Here is a 14,871-nt window from a genome sequence, read left to right on the forward strand (position 1 = left end):
GGGAGGTGGCTCCGTTGTCCCCCACTCAGTCGCACTCCGCGCACTCACACACTTGGAAGCGCCTCCCCACGTCCCTCCCCTGCCCTCCTCTTGCTCCGCTCTTCCCTCTCTCACCACGAACAGTCGCCGACCGACTGCCAATCCGCCTCTCGCTCTCCCTCTCTCCACAACATGACTGCCTGGGAAGCGGTGGCTCAGGCAGAGCAGCAGGAGGATTATTAAATAACGCAGCTCGACTCTGTTCAACTGGGAGTGGAGAGAAGGAGCCCAACGGCCAAGGCAGGGAGGGAGGGCAGAGGAGGGGGGCCAGGAAGGACAACCCCCGTGCTCCGAAGACAGAAATCCCCGCGTGCCCGGGAGAAGCCTAACAAGCGCCGCGGAGCCCTCCAGGTAGTAACGCCCCCGGTGCCCCCGCGCCCGGAGGGTCGCGCTTCGCGTCGCCGCGACACTGGCGCTGGCCTCAGGCTGACGCGGGAGGACCGCCCGGCGGCTGGCCGAGCTGTGACCGGGCCGCCCCGGAGCAGCCCGCGCGCAGGCCAGGGGCGCCGGCCGTGGGCCCGGCGTGCGCGGCGCGGAGACCTGGCCTCGCGGGCGGGGTGGGAGGGAGGCGGACGGGCTCGCTTCTCCGCCGTCGCGCGACTCCCCGCGTGCTGCGTGGCCTTCTCCTCCGCGCTCTTGAGCGCTCGGCTCCCCGCGGCCGCCACTCCGGGGCGATGCGGAGCGCGGCCGGCCGAGAAGGCAAGAGTTGGCGCAGGCTGGTGGCCGCTCCCCTCCCTCGCCGCTCGCTTCCCGCAGGTAGGGGCGGCCGGGCAGCGCTGACGCCGGGGGCTGCGGGCGCCCGGGCTGGGGCGGTGGCGTGGGAGGGGGAAGAGGAAGGAGGGGGCGGGGAGCCGCAGTGCCGGAGCCTGGACGTCCTCTTTCCTCCACCCGCTCGTTCTCCGGCGCTGGCTTCCTGGGTTGGGGGTCAGACGCTCTCCAGCGGCGGCAGGAACAGCAGCGACTTAGCGTGAACAAATTGCTTTGTGGTGGCGTGTCAAGGGCTCCAGGGAGGGGTGTCTGTCCGTGTGTGTGTGTGTGTGTGTGTGTGTGTGTGTGCGCGCGCGTTCGCGCTCCTGACTAATCAAAGCGTTGGTTCCCCGGGAAAGGAAATCAGTCCCGATCTGAAACCGCAGGTGTCCCCTTGCTCCGCCTCCCGCCACCTTTTGGCATGTGTCCCAGGACTCGTACAAGCAGTGCCATCAGGGGCAGGTGTGCGAGATGGGGTGACGGAGGGATTTGTGAATGGTGCTGCCCTGCGCGTGGAGGCTGAGCCTTGCTGATGTAGAGGACGAGGTATCCAGAGTGAGAAGAAAGGCTATTTATGGCAAAGAGTTGTGAAATTTCTGCGGGTTTCCTTCCGTGGTTCCTGAGCTTCTCTCTTGCCCTCTCTCCTCCTCTCTCTCTCTGTTCCTCTCTCCCATGTCTCCCCTTTTCTTTCTCAGAATTAGAAGCAATTCTGCTTTCCATTTCCCCTCCCCACCGTGGGGCATTGAATATGAGGTGAAGGAAGTCAGAAAATCACTTGTCATTTTACAGGTAGAAAAAAAATGCTTCTTAGAAGTTACCTATCTCTTGCCCTATAATGTTTGTATGTACTTATTCTACACTCCTCCTACCTCTTCAGGCCACCAATAACAACAGCTACAGGCAGAAAGTACCTACTTGGTTTCAACAGCTTTCATTTCTAATATCTTTACAGTTGGATACCTTCCCAGTGATATGTAACGCATATCCTCCATTTCTACCCCTAAGAAAGGCTATTAAAAATAATGTGCACACATTTTACCATAAAGATGGTTTTATTAAAAGCCTTGGGGAAGAAAGAGAAGCAGACACCTAGTGAGTTTATATCGATTGTTACTGATGAGAATTACAACTAGCTATTAAGAAAAGACCTAAAATACTGTTAATCTAGTCTACAACATAATTAATTTGTTTCGGTTTCTTTTTGCTTTATGACAGGCAAAAATTCCAAAGACATGACTTGAAGCTTGGAAATGCCTTAGGACAGTGTCTGCCAACTATGCTTTAGCAACTTTATGTTTGTTCTTAAAAGTAGCAACCTGCGTTTTCATGGAACCGATGACGGGGTTGTGACGGAGATAGTAGGACAGTGTCCTTATTATTTTAAATTGGGATGTCTTTAAGCACCTGCCAAGTACAGTGTTTTTAAAGCTTTGAAATTCCATATTGCAACCGCCGGTTCAGTAATTTCACGGAGAAGAAAGAGAAGTAGACTGACCAACTTATTGTCAGAGTGATTTGTCTTCATTTGGTATTAATTAAGGAGCTCCTTATTTTGATCAAAACATGCCAACTGTTGTTGTTTTTTTCCAGTGCGAAAGTAGCTTTCCTTAACAGTCCTGTTTATTTGGAAGACAAAGGAGTGTTAAGGATTTGTTACTTTGATTTGGTTAGATTCATGTTGGTTTAAAATACATTTTTAGCATTGGAGCATGTGCAGTTTTTATATATCACATTAAAACTTGAACTGAGCGCCGCACTCTGAGGGCTGTTACCTTCACTTTCCTGAATCACTGGAATGTAGAAGTAATGGGGAATTTTAAAATGTGCTTGATGAATTATATTATTGCAGTCATTAAAAGTCACATTTATGAATACTTCTTTGACACCATTAGAGAATCAGCAACTGTTTATTATTTTAATAATGAATTTTTTACTGTAGAATGTTAATTTATATCAAACTTATGAAGTAGAAAATGAAAAAAATATTACATTTTATAGATATTGAACTCCTTATTGCATTTTATCACATAGTGTTCATAATAAAGGGCCTGTCATGTGCAAGATACTATCTAGGTACTGTGGAGGAACATAGGACTTCCTTGCTTCCTGCCCTTCGGGAGCTTACTCTCCAGTTGGGGCAAATCTGATGCGCATGGTTGAACAGAGTTAGCAAACCTTGACAATAAGAGGTTGCATGTCTAATGAAGACTGCAGGAGTTCAGAGCATGACAGTAACATTTCATACTGGATTTTGTCTGAAAAGACTTCCGGCGTAGGTAAGACTTGCTTGGTTTTGATCTTAAAGGATAAATAGGATTAGTGGCTTGTGGATGAGAATATAAGGTATAAGATGTAAGTCTCCTGGAATTGTAGAAAAGAACATAAGATTTAAGAAAGATAAGTTTGTTTTGAAATAGATTTTGATATTGCAAAGTGGTTGAATTTGTTGTGCAAAGTGCAGGTGAGTCTATTTTTGATGAACAATATTCTGTATGCTGCATTCTTGGAATTGTCAATATTTCTGTACCTAAGAAGACAAATTTTTGATTTTATCTTGCCTTTTAATGAAAAATGTGCTTTATATGCATTTATAGAGGATAATTACTCTAAATATTTAAATATACCACATCACACTAAAGTATTGCATTTCGTATTAATAACAAGGTGGCATGTACATGAAGTGAGGTGTTTGAGTTACATCCTTAGCCAACTCTCCTTAGATTTGCTCTAAAGGAAAGAGTATGAGGTATGTAAAAGAACAGCTGCATTCATAGTGAGTAGTCATTGAATGCTTAATATTTTATTCATATAAAATGTGTAACTCATTAATATATTTTCTATAATATTTTTATTTTAAAGTTATTAGAATGCATCTGCATAATAGTTAATCTATCCTTACATTATTTTCCATGAATATATAGCTATGATGTAGGGCCTATGGGGAACAATTTTAGAATTGTAGTGACAGTTTTAAAGATGTTTTAATTGTCTTCTGGTAAATAGATTGTATTACTAATAAGAGCATGCTCTGTCTCTGAGCATTTTGAACTTAGTTATTTGCTTTTTGTATATATATTTGTTTATATATATATATATATATATATATATATATATAAAAGCAAACACAAAACTGTTTAAAATGCATTTCCCCATTTTAAGACCACAAGGGGAAAGATCTGAATTGACATTGAGCCTGTCTATTCAATATGACACCTGAGAAGTATGTTATGGTGACAATAAGGAAATAGTACAAATATTAGATATCACTTTCAATAAATAACAGAGTAGAATTACTTTCAGATTAGTTGAATTAAAAGATTTGCGTATATATTTTGTCAACAGTGAATAGATAGGAGTTATTACAGAAGTGAAAATCCTATTAAATCACCTATTTCATATTCATGCAGGAATGGGATGATTTCCAGTGTAGTCAAAGTACAGACCAGTGTATCTGTTAATTGGTCTCTTTTGAGTTTGGTTTTGGACTATAGGTCACAGGTGTATCACTTTGATAATCTCTCCTACTATATGACTGACAGCTTCTGCGTGATTTCCTTACTGGATAGTGACAAAATCTATTTGCTTTATATTGAGGACGTATGCTTCTATCAGCAATGTTATCTTCACTATGCGAGAGTGTCAGTTAACAATAAAACATGAAGTCTGCGATGGGAGAAGCAGTGAGAAAAGATGAGGAGATTGACGAAAGACACTAACGAAAGAAACATGCTTCAATGTATAGCTTTAACTATAAAAATGTAAAGCTGACCAGTCTAAGCTGCAGTTGATACAGTGCCAGCATATTGCTATCAGTTCTCACTTTAAAATGACTGTATTTCATTTTAAGCTGTTTTCATATGTGGGCTAAACAAAATGGCAAAAAAAAAAAAAAATGGTGGTTGAAAATGTTTACTAGGGTCTGTGGTATTACAATAAAAAAAAAATTTCTGCTTAGGTCTTTGACAGATAAAGTTTGTTGTTTGGCTAAATTCCTGGCCCTATATTTAGATTAACTTAAAATGTACTTTTTCGTTTTGTGTTATTTACACTGTACTAACAATTTTGAAATTTTAATTAAACTTATTAAAATATTTGAACACTGTAACTGTGTTCTGATCTTAAATAAAATCTAGATGTCATTTATAAGGAAACATTTTTGTTACCTAATGGCAAATTCTTAACCTAGGGCAGTAGTTCTCAAAATGCGGTTCCGTGAGCGGTAGCACCAGTGAACTCGTTAAAATGCAATTCCACTGGATGATTGAACCAGAAACTCTGCACTGGGGTCCCCGACATGATTCTCACACACTCTAAAGTTTGAGAACCACTGACCTCGACTATCTTATAGTGAAACTTGAAGACTGTGTTTTCTACCTATTTTGTATCTAAATACTTTCCTCATCTGGTAGAGATAACTAAGCTTTAACTATTTAGACCTAGAAAATATTACATTCTCCATCAGAAGAATTACATCTTAATTAAAAACAAAAACAAAAATGACTTTCTAATTCCTGTGCACATGTTTGTTGTTGATTGGGGAAGCAATACATAAGTGTGGAATTTAACTGGACAGTAATAATGACCTCAGACTGACCTTACTGGTAGTCATTTATAAGGCAAAAAATATGCACAGTGTACAAAGGTTGACCATTTTTTGTTTAGTTTTTTTGACTCGTGATATTTTTCGTCTTGGCATTTATAATCATCTTCTCTGGGTAAGACTACAGTTATTTTAGCTGCTCAACAATAGCTTCACCAGTGTGGAATGTTCTCTCCAATGTTCTTACTACTAAAATAAATTTTAGACCACATCTGTACATCCTTCAAGATTAAAGATAATGTGTTCAAATCCTTTGTCTCTCTTAGTATCCTTGTCCCTCACTTCGTCCTCCCTTCCCCCTCCACTCCCTCAACCCCTGCCTTTCAGATATGAGCTCAATCATCCCTTCTCTAAGGAAACCTTCCTTGGCCTCCTTTGCTACATTAGTTGCCCTATTATATATTGTTTTAGTTCCATGTTCTTCTACCTTGTGGTACTCATTGCAGTTTAATTTTATGTGTATTTGTGTGATTGGTTCAGAATCATCAGGATTTAACGGTGGCCAACACATAAATAAATATCGGTTGAATAACTGTCTGCCTTCGTTCTAAGGGTATTTTATGTTTTTCCAAAGACTGACACTTTAAAAAGTATTTTAAAATAAAGGGAGTCCTAGAATATATGTAAACACGGGCGTTGTTTTCCTTTATATTTTGCAAATTATGAGATGTTTATTAACAGCAGCAGCAATGGCTGTAATGTGCTGAACATGTCTTCCATGTTAAGCACTTTATATATGTTATGCCATGCAATTCTCTTAACATTATAAAGTTTTGTGTGTATTTTAGAGATGAGGAAACTGACACTCTGTTCTGTGCTCTGCCAAAGCTACCGACACCAAACATTGATTTTTTTTTTTTTTTTTTTTACAATGATGAAGAAATTATGAAACCAGTGGACAGAAAACGTGAAGGAGTGTATTTTCTTCTTATTCCTGATTTGACTCAGGGCCCAGCAATATCTGTGCAGTACTCACCGTGTTGCCACTATCTTCAGCAGTGCTGTTGTTGCTTTTTGGGTGACTGGAAGAAGTGATGGAGGACTTGTAAGGGTGATGCTCCCGTCTTCTTATTGTTCTTTTCAGTACTGATATTTTTTACCCTCAGTGCCACTCAATCACAATTCTTTTACCCCAGCTGGTCAGAATCTCCCAACTTATTAGTGGAAATTTAAGATGTAACCAAGTATAATTTTAAGAATGAGTGCCGGGCTTCCCTGGTGGCGCAGTGGTTGAGAGTCTGCCTGCCGATGCAGGGGACACGGGTTCGTGCCCCGGTCCGGGAGGATCCCACATACTGCGGAGCGGCTGGGTCCGGGAGGATCCCACATACCGCGGAGCGGCTGGGCCCATGAGCCATGGCCGCTGAGCCTGTGCATCCGGAGCCTGTGCTCCGCAACGGGAGAGGCCACAACAGTGAGAGGCCCGCGTACCGCCCCCCCCCCAAAAAAAAGAATGAGTGCCTTTATGCAGAGAATATTAAGGTATTAGATATTCTTCATATTTGGAGATATGCAGCTTATCTTCTGGAAAAGATCACACAAAGCTTTGAGAACCTTGCTCAAGCAAAGTTGACCTTAGGTGCAGTCTGTTAATTCAACTGTCTCCCATGAGAAAAAAAAATTACATGATCACATCAGTTTAGTTTCTTTTGGCTTTTAATCTTCAACTTATTTATTTAAATGTGGGTTTAGTCAATGTTCAAATGTTTGAAGCAAAGGGCATATTTAAAAATAAGTATTCTAATTCTGTAGAAGTCCATGGACAGTTAAATTTGGTTATTCTGAAGCCCTCTGCTAGACTAACGGACAAAGTTATGTATTTCATAATGTGTTTAAATCAGTCAATAACATGAATAAAAGTAGATGCCTAATATCAAAAGGAAAAAAATTGGTGTTTCACTGAGTGTGTCTCTTAGGTGAGAGGTTTTGTAGATTTTGTCAGAACCTGTTCTCTGTTGCTGGAATCGTTTAATCATTAACTGGAACCTTAGCCATTCCCCTGATTTAGGACCAGTCCTTCTGTGTAGAGGAAGATTGACTTCTTGCCCAGCACGTTGGGACTTAACATCAAGCCACCCTTGCTGTCCAGCTCTAATGTTATAATGTGTTTACAGTAATGCCTCTTTCTAATAACCGAAACTGATTTCTCACCTAATGTTTTCCCCTGCCTCTTGATAACTTACTCGATATCACCATTTCTCATAGCATTTGAGCAAGGCCTTTCTTTTCTTCTGACAGAGCCTTCTTTATTTCTTTAAGGACTTGGATCATGCTTCTAAACCACCGCACTTCCTGCGCCCTTTTCATCTGCCAGCAGATTCTCCCCCGGCTGCCCCTAGTAATTACTTTCCTGGCTGTCATTTCCAGCTCTTAGAGGTGTGCTTCATTTCCAGGGCTCACTCTTGGCCCTCCATGATGCCAGACACTTACGGCATATTGCCCCACCCCCAGATACACAGGTAGGTTGGACTTTCTGGAAGTACTTACAGCTGGGGTTGTAAAGTGCTTTTCAGACTACAGGGCAAGTCTAGTTCCAGGTTCTGACCATCACCAGACTGCCTCATTTTGCTACATGTTATCTTCCCTTATCTGGCTGTGTCCCACTATAGAGCTACCTCATTCATCATCATTGACAGCAGACATTTTGTAAATGCTTATTATGAATAAGTCAGTCTGTTTCAAGAAGAGTGTACCTCCTATGGTTCCTGTGGCTCCTTAACAGCTTAATCCACATGAATGGAATACAGATTCTTCCATGTCTGGTTTGATTCTTTAGTGTTTGCCTGTTTCTCTTATTCTAAGTCACTTGTTTATTTCAAGATGATCTGGCTCTTCTCCATTCTTTTGTGTAACCTTATTTGAATATGACATGTTTGGAAAGTCAAACAGCTGAAGAAACATACTTCAGACTGTGTGATGCCTTCTCTGATTTTCCCCATTTGTTAATGAAACCTAGAGGTATTCCTTTGTTCAGGACGTGTTTGTTAAGCCAGGTGTACTACCTTAGTTCAACTTTTCTGGGAGTCTTAGTGATACACCTTCCTCATCAACCAAATTCAGACTGGCATGTCATATTTCTTATGTACCTGTTCACTGCAATGAACTCTTTCCTGCAAGGTTAAATACTGTGATTCTGTTAGTGAGTTGTTTTTGTTGTGTATTTGGCTTTTTTGTTTTTTGTTTGGTTTTGGCAGTAGCAGCAAATGATATATCACAAACCTATGTAAGGTTTACAGATAAAATCAAAACAAGTGTAAAAACATGACAGAAATAAATGCAGATGTAGGCTTTGACATTCTAGGCAATTCTTCCTCAAGTATTTTTGTTTGTTTGATAGTTTTTTGTTATTTATAGGTATACAGATTACCAGAACATTAAATCATTAAGCCAGAATATATGAAATGTGTTTAGTGAGTACTCTTTTCTAAGATACAGTATTCTTTAGGACATCCAGGAAAAGCTTGAAAGGGAAAAGACATCAGATGAGAAGGTTAAGAAAAGGAAAAACATACCTATAAACCATACCTCTAAATAAAACTCAAATTCAGTATTAGAAATGCAGACTAAGAGTAACTTATTTCAGGTAAAGTTTCAAAATATCTTATTGATAACAAAACCAATGGGTCTGTACACCAGGATTCCTAAACTTTCAAAGGAATGTTACCTACTGGGCAGATAGCTCAAGAATAGTTATTTGACTTTGTTTTCAATTTTTAATACTATATTCATGTGCAAACAGACCCAAGAAAACTAAACGTATTCACTAATAAGTGAGTTACTTAAAAGTTAGAGTGTACCTCTTATAGCAGTAATTTTAAACATAAAGTATAGATTACTAAACAGGGCCATCAAAAAATCATTACAGATTTGTACACAGCAAACGTATAAACTTATAGCAACATTATGGTTAAAATTAACTTTGAGGGATAGTTCCTACAGTGTACCTCAAGACGTAAATATGGTGGTATTGCGAGATATCTTCTTCAACAACACCAGTCAACCTTTTGAAAGAATCAAGGGCCCTGCAGTGGGAGGGTCTAAGTTGATCAGAGGGAGAGTAATATGAAGCATTCCGGGGGGAAATCGTGATGGTGCCAGGTCCAAGTGCTGCTCAAAACACTGAAGGGATAAAGACAGTATAGCATTAACTATCTAGTGAAGAGTAGGAAGGAATTGCCTCCCAGGATATTTCTGAGGAGCATCAGGTTCATTGGATGATGACACACAAAACGTAGCTCCAGAAGTCTAACGCAGGAAATGATTGGATGATGTATCTTAAAAGCCAAAGAGTTTTAATTTGAATATAGGATAGATTGGTGAATTTGAAGTTCTGGAGATCCTTCAGCCCCCCTTCCAATCATCTAGACCTCAGTCTCTCCAGTCACCTTTGAGGCAAGGGAGCTATCCAGGGTACTAGACTCTTGCCAAAATCCTCTCTTGCAAAACTGTGCAAAATACTTTGTTGTTTTTGTTTCTGCTAATCATAGAGCCTGACATTGCAGATGCTGCATCATTCACTTGGAATGACTAACCTTCCATCATTTGGTTTATTCCAGTGGGTCCTTCAAGGCTCAATTCAAATGTAAAATTCAAGGATGCTTACCTCAACCCTATGTAAGAAGCCTATTCTGACTGTCAGTAACAGCCTGCGTATATATCATTATCAAATCTCCCTTTAAAGTATCATAGTTCACTGCTTGCTTGTGCTTCATGCCCACTGGATTGTGAACTTAATGAGGGCAGGTGTTCTGTGCTTTATTCTCTTTTTCAAACAGCTCATCTAACTCTGTGATGTGAAGATGCTCAGTAATTGATAAATGAATGAATACTGCTTAAGAGTGACTTGAATATTGTACGTCTTATGTGAACTGTTCCCAGTGCTAACCACATCTAGGCTCACTTTGAATACTGCCCTTCATGGCTTTTTCATGGACTGAAAATGTGTTCTTAACTTGGAACCAAGTAACCTAAAATGGCCAAAAGTCTTGAAAAAATGAAAGGAATGGAGGAACTATGGCATACATACCATGGGCGTTAGGGGATAGCAAGGTTTAAGGAAAGTAGCATAGGCTGATATGGAGATTGGGGGCCAAAGGACTGTCTGGTTTGTCATGTCCTCAAACAAGCATCATGAACATTCACTCCATATTCATTTTCTAAGGCTTCTGGAACTTGGGATCACACATATCATTGCTCTGAATGTTCAGTGTGGCAATAAGTGATAATGTCATCATAGGAAAACTTCTGTTTACATGGAAGTCATCCTGTCACTGGTGTGGTATTGACTTACTGATCACTTTTACATGATGTAGGTAAATTGTGTACCTGTCTATATCTTCCCTTATTGGGACAGTGCAAGAATAGTTTAGGTACCACTGTTTTCCTTTTGGTCAGAAATTCCCTGTATTTCAAGTGCATGAACCATAGAAAATGGTTGTGGGGCCTTTTCCTGGGGGATATTTTCACTTTATAATTCTGCTTTTCACATGTTTGAAGTATAACTACTATCTATCCTGTACATCATGCTGTTTCTCTTTCCTGTTTTGATTTTTTTCTTGTACCTATTGCCAGCAGGAATGTTTCAATTATGAAGCATAAAAAGAAAAGCTATATATTTTAGTGATTTTTCCCCTTGGCAAAGCTAGTTATATAACTCAGAGAAAAATATGGAGTCAGAATAACTTAGATGTAGAAGAAGGAATTTTAAAAAGTGCTAAAAAATGAATAAAGCAAAAGTTTTCTAAAACCATCTTAAATAAACTCAGTTTGGAAAACTAATAATTTTTTTACTAAGTATTTAGAATTATGCCAAATAATATCATCATTAATTTTAGAGATTAAAAGTTGCTAGTCATTTTCTTTTTTTAAAATTTTAAAATTTTATTTATTTTTTTATACAGCAGGTTCTTATAAGTTATCCATTTTATACATATTAGTGTATATATGTCAATCCCAATCTCCCAATTGCTAGTAATTTTCTAATAATACTAGAGATGAAACACTCCTATAAAAACTCGGTTTGGTTGCAGCTATTTGCCTACTCACTATTATTATTTACCTTCAGCATTTGCTGAAAAGTGCTTATGGACAAGAGTGCCAGATCCTGCTGTTCTTCAGCATATTGGACCAGGTCAAGAAACTGAAGCACAGAGAAGTTAAGTAACTTGACCAATATAGAAATCTATTAAATGAAGAACCAGGATTCAAACTAGAGGGCAGACAGCAGAAGTAAGAAGAACTAAAACCTTGCAGCCTGTGGAACAAAAACCACATTCACAGAAAGATAGACAAGATGAAAAGGCATAAGGCTATGTACCAGATGAAGGAACAAGATAAAACCCCAGAGAAACAACTAAATGAAATGGAGATAGGCAGTCTTCCAGAAAAAGAATTCAGAGTAATGATAGTGAAGATGATCCAGGACCTCGGAAAAAGAATGGAGGCAAAGATCGAGAAGATGAAAGAAATGTTTAAGAAACACCTAGAAGAATTAAAGAACAAACAAACAGAGATGAACAATACAGTAACTGAAACGAAAACTACACTAGAAGGAGTCAATAGCAGAATAACTGAGGCAGAAGAATGGATAAGTGACCTGGAAGACAGAATGGTGGAATTTAGTGCTGCGGAACAGAATAAAGAAAAAAGAATGAAAAGAAATGAAGACAGCCTAAGAGACCTCTGGGACAACATTAAACACAACAACATTCGCATTATAGGGGTCCCAGAAGGAGGAGAGAGAGAGAAAGGACCCGAGAAAATATTTGAAGACATTATAGTCTAAAACTTCCCTAACATGGGAAAGGAAATAGCCACCCAAATCCAGGAAGCGCAGAGAGTCCCATACAGGATAAACCCAAGGAGAAACACACCGAGACACATAGTAATCAAATTGGCAAAAATTAAAGAAAAAGAAAAATTATTGAAAGCAGCAAGGGAAAAATGACAAATAACATGCAAAGGAACTCCCATAAGGTTAAAAGCTGATTTCTCAGCAGAAACTCTACAAGCCAGAAGGGAGAGGCATGATATACTTAAAGTGATGAAAGGGAAGAACCTACAACCAAGATTACTCTACCCGGCAAGGATCTCATTCAGATTTGATGGAGAAATCAAACGCTTTGTAGACAAGCAAAAGCTAAGAGAATTCAGCACCACCAAACCAGCTCTACAGTGGGAAACACAAGAGAAGAAAAGGACCTACAAAAACAAACCCAAGACAATTAAGAAAATGGTCATAGGAACATACATATTGATAATTACCTTAAACGTGAGTGGATTAAATGCTCCAACCAAAAGACACAGGATCGCTGAATGGATACAAAAGCAAGACCCATATATATGCTGTCTACAAGAGACCCACTTCAGACGTAGGGACACATACAGACTGAAAGTGAGGGGATGGAAAAAGATATTCCATGCAAATGGAAATCAGAATAAAGCTGGAGAAGCAATACTCATATCAGATAAAATAGACTTTAAAATAAAGAATGTTAAAAGAGACAAGGAAGGACACTACGTAATGATCAAGGAATCAATCCAAGAAGAAGATATAACAATTATAAGTATATATGCACCCAACATAGTAGCGCCTCAATACATAAGGCAACTGCTAACAGCTATAAAAGAGGAACTCGACAGTAACACAATCATAGTGGGGGACTTTAACACCTCACTTACACCAATGGACAGATCAACCAAACAGAAAATTAATAAGGAAACACAAGCTTTAAATGACAAAATAGGCCAGATAGATTTAATTGATATTTATAGGACGTTCCATCCAAAAACAGCAGATTACACTTTCTTCCAAGAGTGCACAGAACATTCTCCAGGATAGATCACATCTTGGGTCACAGATCAAGCCTCAGTACATTTAAGAAAATTGAAATCGTATCAAGTATCTTTTCTGACCACAATGCTATGAGATTAGAAATCAGTTACAGGGAAAGAAACACAAACACATGGAGGCTAAACAATATGTTACTAAATAACCAAGAGATCACTGAAGAAATCAAAGAGGAAATGAAAAAATATCCAGAGACAAATGACAATGAAAACAAAATGATCCAAAACCTATGGGATGCAGCAAAAGCAGTTTTAAGAGGGAAGTTTATAGCTATACAAGCTGACCCCAGGAAGCCAGAAAAATCTCAAATAAACAATCTAACCTTACACCTAAAGGAATTAGAGAAAGAAGAACAAACAAAACCCAGAATTAGCAGAAGGAAAGAAATCATAAAGATCAGAGCAGAAATAAATGAAATAGAAACAAAGAAAACAATAGCAAAGATCAATAAAACTAAAAGCTGGTTTTTGAGAAGATAAAATTGATAAACCATTAGCCAGACTCACCAAGAAAAAGAGGGAGAGGACTCAGATAAATAATATTAGAAATGAAAAAGGAGAAGTTACAACAGACACGGCAGAAATACAAAGCATCCTAAGAGACTACTACAAGCAACTCTATGCCAATAAAATGGACAACCTGGAAGAAATGGACAAATTCTTAGGAAGGTGTAACCTTCCAAGACTGAACCAGGAAGAAATAGAAAATATGAACAGACCAATCACAAGTAATGAAATTGAAACTGTGTTTAAAAATCTTCCAACAAACAAAAGTGCAGGACCAGATGCCTTCACAGGTGAATTCTATCAAACATTTAGAGAAGAGTTAACGCCCATCCTTCTCAAACTCTTCCAAAAAATTGCAGAGGAAGGAACACTCCCAAACTCATTCTATGAAGCCACCATCACCCTGATACCAAAACCAGACAAAGATACTACAAAAACAAAAATGGCAGGCCAATATCACTGATGAATTTAGATGCAAAAATCCTCAACAAAATGCTAGCAAACAGAATCCAACAGCACATTAAAAGGATCATACACCATGATCAAGTGGGGTTTATCCCAGGGATGCAAGGATTCTTCAGTATACACAAATCAATCAATGTGATACACCATATTAACAAACTGAAGGATAAAAACCATCTGGTCATCTCAATAGATGCAGAAAAAGCTTTTTACAAAATTCCATACAATTTTTATTTTATGATAAAAACTCTCCAGAAAGTGGGCATAGAGGGAACCTACCTCAACATAATAAAGGCCATATATGACAAACACACAGCAAATATCATTCTCAATGGTGAAAAACTGAAAGCATTTCCTCTAAGATCAGGAACAAGACAAGGATGTCCACTCTCACCACTGTTATTCAACATAGTTTTGGAAGTCCTAGCCATGGCAATCAGAGAAAAAGAAATAAAAGGAAGACAAATTGGAAAAGAAGAAGTAAAGCTGTCACTGTTTGCAGATGACATGATACTATACATAGAGAATCCTAAAAATGCCAGCAGAAAACTACTAGAGCTAAACAATGAATTTGATAAAGTTGCAAGATACAAAGTTAATGCACAGAAATCTCTTGCATTCCTATACACTAATGATGAAAAATCTGAAAGAGAAATTAAGGAAACACT

General features: G+C 39.3%; 1 protein-coding gene across 3 annotated transcripts in view; it reads left to right on the top strand.

Moving 5' to 3' along the window:
* CCSER1 (coiled-coil serine rich protein 1) overlaps nucleotides 1-14,871 on the top strand; it is a 1,246,259-nt gene continuing 1,231,388 nt past the window's right edge. Inside the window, exon 1 of one of the 3 annotated variants that reach the window (XM_029234577.1) lies at nucleotides 1-390. The gene's annotated coding sequence lies outside the window, so the exon portion shown is untranslated. Of the gene's footprint in view, nucleotides 391-644; nucleotides 796-14,871 lie in introns of those variants that run through there. The other 2 variants (XM_029234583.1, XM_029234578.1) reach the window with 2 other exon arrangements.

Source organism: Monodon monoceros, unplaced genomic scaffold (genome assembly GCF_005190385.1).
Source record: "Monodon monoceros isolate NGI ecotype Baffin Bay Population unplaced genomic scaffold, NGI_Narwhal_1 Super_Scaffold_20, whole genome shotgun sequence".
Taxonomy (NCBI): Eukaryota; Metazoa; Chordata; class Mammalia; order Artiodactyla; family Monodontidae; genus Monodon; species Monodon monoceros.